The 10434-nt window shown below is 40.2% G+C and overlaps 1 pseudogene; it reads right to left on the reverse strand.

The window, feature by feature from the left end:
* LOC107608052 lies at positions 8818-9907 on the reverse strand (annotated as a pseudogene).

The raw sequence follows: 10434 nt of genomic DNA on the forward strand, positions 1-10434 counted from the left end.
AAAAAGAGTGTGCTTAAGAACTCTGGGCACCTCTAACTGGGGACTCTAGTAAAGCTGAGTCACAATCTGAAAAGGTTCACCCAGTTATGTGTCTGTGGCATTTATGTATCCGGTGGTAATACTGGAAAACAAAATGCTTAGGGTCACGACCAAGACTCATAAAGTAGCTATGTTCAAGAATCAACATACTGAACTAGGAGAATCAATAACACTATCTAAATTCTGAGTTTTTATGGATGCCAATCATTCTGAACTTCAAAGGATAAAGTGAGATGCCAAAACTGTTCAGGATTACAGTTGTAAACCCCACTATAAGAAGAGACATGGGCTTAATCGAACTCTCATTCTCATGCAAATTCACATCCTAAGCTTATATTAGTTTTGGTTGCTTGAGGACAAGCAATAGTTTAAGTTTGGTGTCGTGATGCGTGAGTATCTTTCCTATCTTTTCCTAGTAAAATTGCATCTAATTTATTGAGTTTAATAAAGAATTAATTATCTTTTAGCCAATATGGATGCTACTTTGAGTCTTTTACAATTTTGTTTATTTTAGGTAGCATTCGGCAGAATTTGATGGAGTTTCTGCAGCACAAGAATCAAAGGAGATGGCAGCGAGGAGCGACGCGTACGCGTGACTGACGCGTACGCGTGAATTTGGAGCTTTCCATGGCGACGCGTGCGCGTGACTGACGCGTGCGTGAGACTGATGTGTACGCCTGATTTGAAGATTTGCTCAGCGACGCGTGCGCATGACCGACGCATCCGCGTGACTCACAGAAAAGACCATCGACGCGTACGCATGACTGACGCATACGCGTGACATGCGCCACGTGCAGAAAATGCAGAAAAATGCTGGGAGCAATTTCTGGGCTGTTTTGACCCAGTTTTCAGCCCAGAAAACACAGATTAGAAGCTGCAGAATGGACGAAACAAGTGGTCCTTATCCTTCCATTGAAGACTTGGTTATTTAAATTAATTCGAATTTAAATTCAAATTTAAATTCTAGAAAAAGATATTATTTTAGTTTTAAAAATTAGATTTTAAATTTATTAGGATTAGTTATAAAAGGGAGAAACTTTCCTTCCTTTGGAGGAGGTCCTGGGGGAGAATCCCATCCTATTCCAAATTTACATTCCGTATTCCATAATATTCTACCATGAGCAACTAATCCTCCACTGTTAAGGTTAGGAGCTCTATCTATTGTATGGATTGGTAATATTATTTTTCTATTTTAGTTCATGTTTTGATTTATATTTCAATAATTGTTTTCATTCTTTATTTTATGAATTTGGGTGGGACGGAAGTATGACCCATGTTCTAATTGAGTTCTTGTATAACTTGGAAAAGCTCTTTACTTGAACAATAGCTTGAAAACATATTATCCTGAATTTCTAATTGTTTGTATTTAATGGGATACATGACATATAATCCCTTTATTTTTGGATAATTAGGATTCTTGTGGCATATAAACTAGAATTTGATCATCACCCTCTAATTGGAATTAATTGACCAATGAATTGGCAGTTGATGAATTTTAGAGGAGACTGGGAAGGTCTAAGGAAATAGGGTCTAGTCACAAATAGTTTGCTATGAATTAAATCTTACATGATTAAAATTAGTTAATAAGAAAAGTCAATCCAGAAAATAGATAACTCTGAAACCTTAACTGTTTTCCCATATATATTTCACAACTCATTTGCTGCTTGCTTTCTGAAATTCATAAATGCTTTTTGAATACCAAAACAGTCTTTTCTGCTTGTCTAACTAATCATATCAAACACTATTGTTGCTTAATTCATCAATCCTCGTGGGATCGACCCTTACTCACGTAAGGTATTACTTGGCACGACCCGGTGCACTTGCTGATTAGTTTGTGGTTAGAAATTCCGCATCAATTGCATAAGCCAAAGGGAATTCTTTTGTAAGCATAAGTTCCAAAAGGACATGTAAAAGTAGTCTTTTTCTGATCTTCAGGAGCTATATGAATTTGAAAGTAGCCTGAATAACCATTTAAAAAACAATAATGGGATTTACCTGACAGGCGATCAAGCATCTGATCAATGAATGGCAAGGGGCAATGATCCTTGCAAGTGGCTTGGTTGAGACGCCTATAGTCAATGCAAACTCTCCATGAATTATGCACTCTAGTTGTCAGGAGATCTCCGTGCTCATTTCTTACTGTTGTGACTCCAGACTTCTTGGACACCACTATCTGAGATGGGGTAAATGATATCTGCTTCAAGTAGCCTGGTCACTTCTTTCTTGACAACTTCTAAGATGGTGGGATTCAATCTTCTTTGAGGTTAACGAATAGGCTTTGCTCCCTCTTCTAAGAATATTCTGTGCTAACAAACTTGAGGGCTGATGCCTACTATATCCGCTAAGCTCCATCCAATTGCTTTCTTATGTTTTCTCAGCACACTGAGTAACTGTTCTTCTTGTTGAGAAGTGAGTTCCTTTGAAATGAAAACTGGAAACTTCTGCTTGTCCTCAAGGTAAGCATACTTGAGGTGTGGAGGAAGGGGCTTTAATTCTAATTTCTGCTCATAGCTGGGCTCTGGATCATCCGAGGCTAGTGATAATGGTAAAGTGTTCTCATTGTTTTCAGAAAGTGTCCCCACACTTGGACCTTGCTCCATGTAATTCTCTTCTAATTCTTCCTGGTGAACTTCAGCTATAGTTTCATTAATAATGTCGCATTGGAAGATAGAATGATCTTCCGAAGGATGCTTCATAGCTTCATTTAAACTAAAACTCACTGTTTTGCCATCTATCTCAAAGGAGTAAGTTTCTGAGAATGCATCCAGCTTGAACTTTGAAGTCTTCAGGAATGGTCTTCCAAGCAGGATTGATGATGGTCTTCCTGAGTCATTAGGGGGCATTTCCAGGATATAGAAGTCAATGGGAAATGTAAACCCCTTAATGCTCACTAATACATCTTCAGCAATTCTAACTACTGTAATAATCCTTTTATCTGCTAACACAAAACGAGCTGCCGACCTTTTTAAGGGAGGGAGCCTCAAAGTATCATATATAGACAAAGGCATTATACTAACACACACTCCTAAATCACACATACAGTCAGAAAATACCACACCTCCAATGGTACAGTTAAACCATACATGGACCTGGATCACTACATTTTTCAGGTATACCTCTTATTAAAGCAGATATAGAACTACCTAAAGGAATAGTTTCCAATTCATTAATTTTATCTTTATGTATGCACAAATCCTTTAGAAACTTTGCGTATTTAGGCACCTGTTGAATAACATCAAAAAGGGGAATAGTTACCTCGACCTTTTTGAATATTTCTACCATTTTGGGATCAAGTTCTATCTGCTTTCTGGGCTTCCTTGCAAGTTGTGGAAATGGGACAGGAAAGGCGCTATTTGCAGCTTCTGCATCTCTTGGTGCTTCATTCTGTGGTTGAGCCTCTTCTTCTTCAACTATGTTTTGTACGTCCTCTTCCTCTTCAGCATCTTCCACTTCCACCACATCCTCTGCTGGGGCATGTTCTTGTGGGCTTGGCTCCTCATGGTTCCTCTCCGGTAATGTGGTTCCAGACCTCAAAGTAATGGCGTTGATGCCACCCTTGGGATTAGGCAGTGGTTGAGAAGGAATTCCACTGTAGCTTGAAGGTTGATGTGTGGAATTAGGTGATGAATTTATCCGGGAGACGAGAGCTTGTAAAGTGGCAGTCAAGCCATTCAAAGTAGAATTCAGTTGTGCCTGCATGTCTTGTTGTCCTTGCGCAAGAGAACGGAGCATCTCATCATTTGATGAGGAATTGGAATAAGTAGTCTGAGAAACCTGTTGTTGGTTGTGCTGGCGTCTTTGGGACTGTCTTAGGTGAGGTGCCCTGTAAGGTTGGTTCTGATTCTACTGTCTGTTGTTGTTATTGTTATTCCACCTCTGGTTTTCATTGCTGTCTCTGCCTCCTCTGTTAAAGTTATCCCTCCAGCCATGGTTAGAATTATCTCTCCAACCTTGGTTGGAGTTGTCCTGCCATCCATGGTTATAGTTGCCACCTTGTTGATTGTATCCTTGATTCGGGCGGTCATAGAAGTTGTGAGTGGCTGCCACAGTGTTATCTTCCTGTTTGAGCTGCGGACATTCATCAGTATAATGACTATAATCAGCACAAATCCCGCATACTCTTTGTGGAACCAACTGTTGGCCTTGTTGTGGTGGGAGAGGCTGAGCTTGTTGTGCTTGTTGTTGATTCAACTGCCTCTGTTTTAGTAGGTTGGTCATTTCACATATACTCTGTATGAGAGCAGTAGTTTCAATGCTAGAAGAAACTTTGGCAACAGCCTTGGGATGGTTGCGCCTCTGTCTGTGATTCCTGGTGGACTCAGCTAAGTCACTGATCAGCTGCCATGCTTCATCTGCGATTTTGTACTTTTTCAAAGAACCATTACTAGCACCTTCTAGTGTAGTCTTATCCTGGGGGTTCATGCCTTGAGTGAAGTAGCTGATCAATATGAGTCTATCAATCATGTGATGGATACATGCGTTTAGGAGATTGTTGAAGCGCTCCCAATATTCGTAGAGAGTCTCGGATTCACCTTGAATAATCATTGAAATCTCTTTCCTCAATCTATCAGTAACTTCAGCTGGAAAGTATTTTTCCAAAAATTCTCTTCTAAGCATATCCGAGTTAGTAACATTCGCTTCCGGTTGAGTGTAGTACCATTCTCTTGCCTTTCCCTCAAGAGAAAACGGAAAAGCGGTTAACAGAATAGAAGTTTCATCTGCACCATGATGCCTAACAGTAGAACAGGCTGTCTGGAAATCCCTAAGGTGCTTGATAGGCTCTTGAGCAGGTAAGCCATGAAACTTGGGCATCAAGTTGATTAGTGCAGTCTTCAGTTCAAAATCTGCAGGCATATTTGGATGACGCACTTGATACAGTTGCAGAGTGAAGTTCGGGACTCCTGCTTCCTGGAGAGTAATTCTCCTAGGTTCTGCTATGTCACCTACACGTGAATCAACTGAATCAGTAGTAAATGAGCTTGTCTCGCTCTCAGATGGCGGTTTAGATTCACCCTCAGATGAGACTGGTGAATCGATAATAATCAATTTACCACCCTCTGAGGCTAACCGACGTCGAGTTCGTCTAATATGTGAAAGAGTTCTTTCAATTTCAGGATCAAATTGGACTAAACTCGGATCAGGCAATGAACACGTCATTCAATGAGGAAGACATGTAGCTCATGGTAATAGAAATAAAAATAAAATATGCAAATAAAAATAAAAATATGTACACTAATTAATAATTTAGCATACTATTGCAACTCCCCGGCAACGGCGCCAAAAATTGATGCGTGGCAAAAGTCAACCAATTAAGAGATTTCAAATAAGAGAACAGCATTGCACGTATAGCTCTTAACCAGCTAAGATCCACCTCACCAATTTAAAAAGGGTTGTCACAAATTTTCAAAATAGAAATACTGGGATTATGAGTCCCAGGTCGTCTCCCAACGAGTTGCAGGAAAGTATTCTAAATAAAAGGCCTTGACTGGGGGAATAATTAATTGGAAGTTCTATCCTTGTTGGAATCTTCTCAAGTGTAGTGTAAAGAGGTTGTTGTTTTCACTTGGTTAACCCTTTCTAAATAAGGAAAAGTATAGTGATTGAACTAACACTTACCTGCAATTCCTAGCCCTCTCCCTTGGGGAGGTCTAGCGTTAGTAGGTACAGAATTAGCCTACAACGTCCAATTTAACTAAGCACTTGAGCATTCCAACTCAAGTGTCTCCTCTTAATCAACCCCTATGTCAAGTAGAATTTCTACTACATTGACATGAATTTAATAATCATAAAAATATAAGAAGACATAATTAAATAAAATAAAATAGAAAATTAAAATTAACTAAAAAGAAAAATAACTCTATATACTAATAAATTCAAAATGCAACATAATTATCTGAACAGAGTTAATGAGTAACTAATTAGGAATAAGGGAATAAGGAAACAAACTAAAGTAATGTCTTCAACGGAGATAATGACTCTCAGCATCCAAAATCCAAGCAAAAGCATAAACTATGAATGTAATGCAAATCTAGATTCAGATCTAAAACTAAGAGTAATCCTAATATCAATGTATCTGAATGTGTGTGGATTCGTCTCCTAAGTCTCTGCATATTCCCTTGCTTTATTCTGTGTTTTCGGGCCAAAAATTAGGTTAAAACGCGGCCCGAAATCGTCTCCAGCGTATCCTGTAATTTTTGCAGATCGCGCAGGTCACGCGTATGCGTCGTCCACGCGTTCGCGTCATTCAGCGATTTTCCTTGCCACGCATTCACGTCGTCCATGCGTTCGTGTCATTCGTGCAGACTCCAATCCACGCATTTGCGTCAGGCACGTATTCGCGTCGCTGCGATTTCTCCATTTTACGCGTTCGTGTTAGCCATGCGCTCGCATCAGTGTTCGCTGGTCATCTCCTTAGTTTCTTGTGTTCCTTCCATTTTTGCAAGCTTCCTCTCCATTCTCTAAGCCATTCCTGTCCTATGAAACCTGAAACACTTAACACACGGATCACGGCATCGAATGGTATAAAGGAGGATAAAAATACATAATTAAAAGATCTCTAGGAAGCAAGTTTTCAACCATGGAACAATTTTGGGAAGGAATTGTAAATACATACTAATTATATGAATAAGTGGGTAAAGACTTGATAAAATCACACAATTAAACAAAATATAAATCACAAAATAATGGTTTATCAGCAAGCAAGAGAGGAATTATTGTGAAAAGATAAAGCATATTGTTTGGCAGTTTGACAAGAAATGCAATCAAAAGATTCATTTAGAACCTGACCCAAAACACCCTGAGACACAAAATGATACAATTTTCCTAAGGAAGTGTGGGCAAGACATTGATGCCATATGTGAAGGGTAGATAGAGAAGAAGCAGCACAGAGATTTGGTACAGGAGGAATATGAAGATTCTCGAGTTCAAATAACCTTCCCACTTTACGTCCAGTCCCGATGATTTGTCCCATCCGAGGATCCTGTACACGACAACCAGAAACAGAAAAAGTAACATCAAAACCTAGATCAACAAGTTGACCAACAGAAATAAGATTAAAGTTTTATTTAGGAATATAATAAGTATCAGGAAGATTAAGAATCGACTGGGAGATAGAACCCTTGTGTGTTGTATGCAAGAGGGAACCATTTGCAATATTGACAAAAGATCCATTTGTAGTGGTAGACAGAGACGAGAAAATATTACGCAATGGAGACATGTGATTAAAGTAACCCGAGTCAAAATACCATTTAGAATTACCTGGAGGGGTTGAAAAAGCAGCATGGTTATTACCAGAAAGGGAGAGAAGATGCTGAAGAAGAGACACAATATCAGATAGAGAGACAGGAGACAGGTTGAAAGGTGCAGAGGTGGTAGAGTAGCAACAACAACAGAAGCATGCTCAGGACGTGGTGGACGAGTAGGACAGGTAGTAATCAAATGTCCCGAGAGCTTGCAATAATGGCAGAACAGTTGTGAACGATGGTAGCTAATATGACCTTTCTGGTGGCATGTGCGACATTCAACAGAGGGACAGACGGAGAAAAGGTGCCCAAAACGGTTACAGTTTCGACAGAATTTATCCTTTCTGTCTGTGGTAGCAAAAATATCTTATGTTTCCATAATAGTAGACACAAAGATCAAAGAGAGGAGAGAAAACTACAATTTTAGAGCAGAAAATGAGAAATCAGAGTGTAGAATTGGAAAGAGCTCACCAAAAAACCTTAGAGAGGGTCCCACTGTCTGCCACGTCAGTGCCATGTCAGCGGCATGTCAACATCCACGACAACAGATGGATGCCACATGGTGACGTCTGAGTGGAGGGGAAGGACACGCGGACGCTGACGCGTGGATGAGCTGGCACGTGGGTCAAGATGCGGACCAGGTCGGGTTGGCTCGCGGGTCGATTTCGGGTTGGTGGAGGCACGTTGGACCGCGACACGTGGGACGATCCTATGCATCGATGTTGCGCTGAAATGCAATGGTCCTGGAAGCGTTTGGAAGAAGGAAGAGAAGCAAACAGATGGCGACCTTGAGGCGGCACATGGCGCGCGTGCGGTGGTTTCCGGCGATGAGGCAGGACTTGTTGAACTCGCAACGACGAGACGAAGACAGTGATAAGGGAGGTGATGAACCAAAGCGTCGAAAAATGATCAAAAACTGAGGTCAAAGAATACTGCCGGAAGAGAAAAAGCAAGGGGCTATGAATGAAAAAAAAAATCTATGCTCTTGATATCATGTTAGGAACAAGAGAGTAATCTAAAATAGTGTATTATTCAGGTTGAGGAAAAGTACAATATAGAAGGAGTATATATAGCTGCTAGTAGAATCAAAGTAATAAAAATATAAAATCCTACAATTAATATACAGATATGATACTAATTGATCTAATTCGATTCTAATTATTCTCTTAACACTAAGAATGATTGATTAAAAAGCATGAACGAACTGTATTTTGCAAGTCAGAAAGATGATTAAAAAGAAAAAGTAGATATCCTGGAACCAAATCCCTTTATTGTGTGTTGGCATCCACGTTCGCTGTGCCGACACATATTAAGTCAGTACATAATAGTTAATACTAAAGCAATAATAATCGTCGATTTCGTGTAGTTGAATGGAATGAAAATCATGTTCCACAGTACTCTCATGGATTCCTCATGGCTAAGGCTCAGGGTAAAAGCAGTTCATTACACTCTTATTTTCCACGTTGCGCTATATGAATGGGATTGCTCAAGCTAAGAAACCAATAAACGAATTAAGAGAAGAACTATGACAAGCCCATCAACATGCAAACATTCTATAACCGATCTACAGATAAATGAAATAAGAACTATACCGATATAACAGGAGGGGAATAAGAGAAGAACAAAAACACACAGAAGAGCAGAACAAGAATAACTAACTTAAATAAGTTTAATTTTGAAGAAATATAAATTAAGAATTGTCTCAGGTTTTGCCTTCAACCCTTGCATGAGTGAGTCCAACGCATGCATCAACAAAGTCGTCATCAATGAAATCCGTGGAAAAGACTTGAAGTCTGTCAGCATAGCCCTTGGTGAAGCACTGAGCGATGAAGAGCCTAGCATAGCCATGAATGCGGCCTGTGATGGGCTTCACACACAAAACGGGGTTATGTGCGACGGGGGTTGCAGTGTTCTCCACCTTGTAGAAAAATTTCCTGGACGAAACGGGTGGCTGCAAGCTGAGATGCTTCAAGTTGCCATCGAACTTGGTGGACGGCAAATCCGTGTTGATCCAATCATCCTTGAGAAAGCCCGCACTCTAGAAGGGGCTTCCCGGCTTGGGCTGAGGCGATTTTCTGGGCTTCCAAACACATATGATCCTCTTTGGCAACAACTCCGCGATGGTGGATCAAGAACTCCCCCAGCTGCTCCTCCAGATACTTGTCGAATTCTGGGGGGTCTTCGTGGCCGAACTCCATTCGAATCTCGAGGATAACGATTTTCGACTGAGTCTTGGACAAGAACTTCTTGACGTTGGCGATGACAACGTCGACGCTGTAAGTGAGGAGGATGCCGTGGCATATGCGGCGGTCCTCCTGGACAAGGATGTCGAGGACTCTGGTGCCGCAAAGGAGCTACTGGTAGATGGAGACAGACTGGCACTGAGTGAAGGGGCGAGTGATGAGTGGGATGCCAATCTTGTTGGTGGCAGAGTCGTCTGTTCCTGGCCACATGATCTGGTCGATTCAAACTTTCTCTAGGTTCAGCTCTAACATCCAGTTCTTCCTGTCTTTAGGGCGGTACTCACTCCCTGGGTAATCTTCCTCGCTGCTGCTCTTTAGATTTGACAATATTTTCTTCTCAGCCTTCATCACTGACGAACAGTTTTTCTATCGGTAAAGAAATTCACAAATATAATCGTGTTGCAAGTATAGCTTCTAAACCAACAGAAAATCCTTTCGTACAAACGTTTGGTTGTCACAAGTAACAAACCCCTTTAAAATTGATAACCGAAGTATTTAAACCTCGGGTCGTCTTCTTAAGGAACTGCAGGGAGGTGTTCTTATTATTGGTTATGAATCTTGTAAATTGGGGGTTTTTAAAATAAGGAACAGGTAATTTAAATGACAAGAAAAATAAATAAATAACTATAAAATAAACTCTTGGCAAGGTATGAAAATTCGGAAGTCCTATCCTAGTTATCCTTATCGATGGTGATGAGAATTGAGTTTTAATCCCACTTAGTTAACCTTTACTAAAGCAAGGGAAAGTCAAGTGGACTAATTAGTTAGATCCTCAAGTCCTAGCCAACTCCTAAGAAAGGACTAGAGTTAGGGGAATTCAATTCAATTAGCAAAAATAACAATTAACAATCACGATAAGTTTGATAACTCAAGAATATCCAATTAATCAATTAAAGCCAAAAATATAAAAA

Source organism: Arachis ipaensis, chromosome B07 (genome assembly GCF_000816755.2).
Source record: "Arachis ipaensis cultivar K30076 chromosome B07, Araip1.1, whole genome shotgun sequence".
Taxonomy (NCBI): domain Eukaryota; kingdom Viridiplantae; phylum Streptophyta; class Magnoliopsida; order Fabales; family Fabaceae; genus Arachis; species Arachis ipaensis.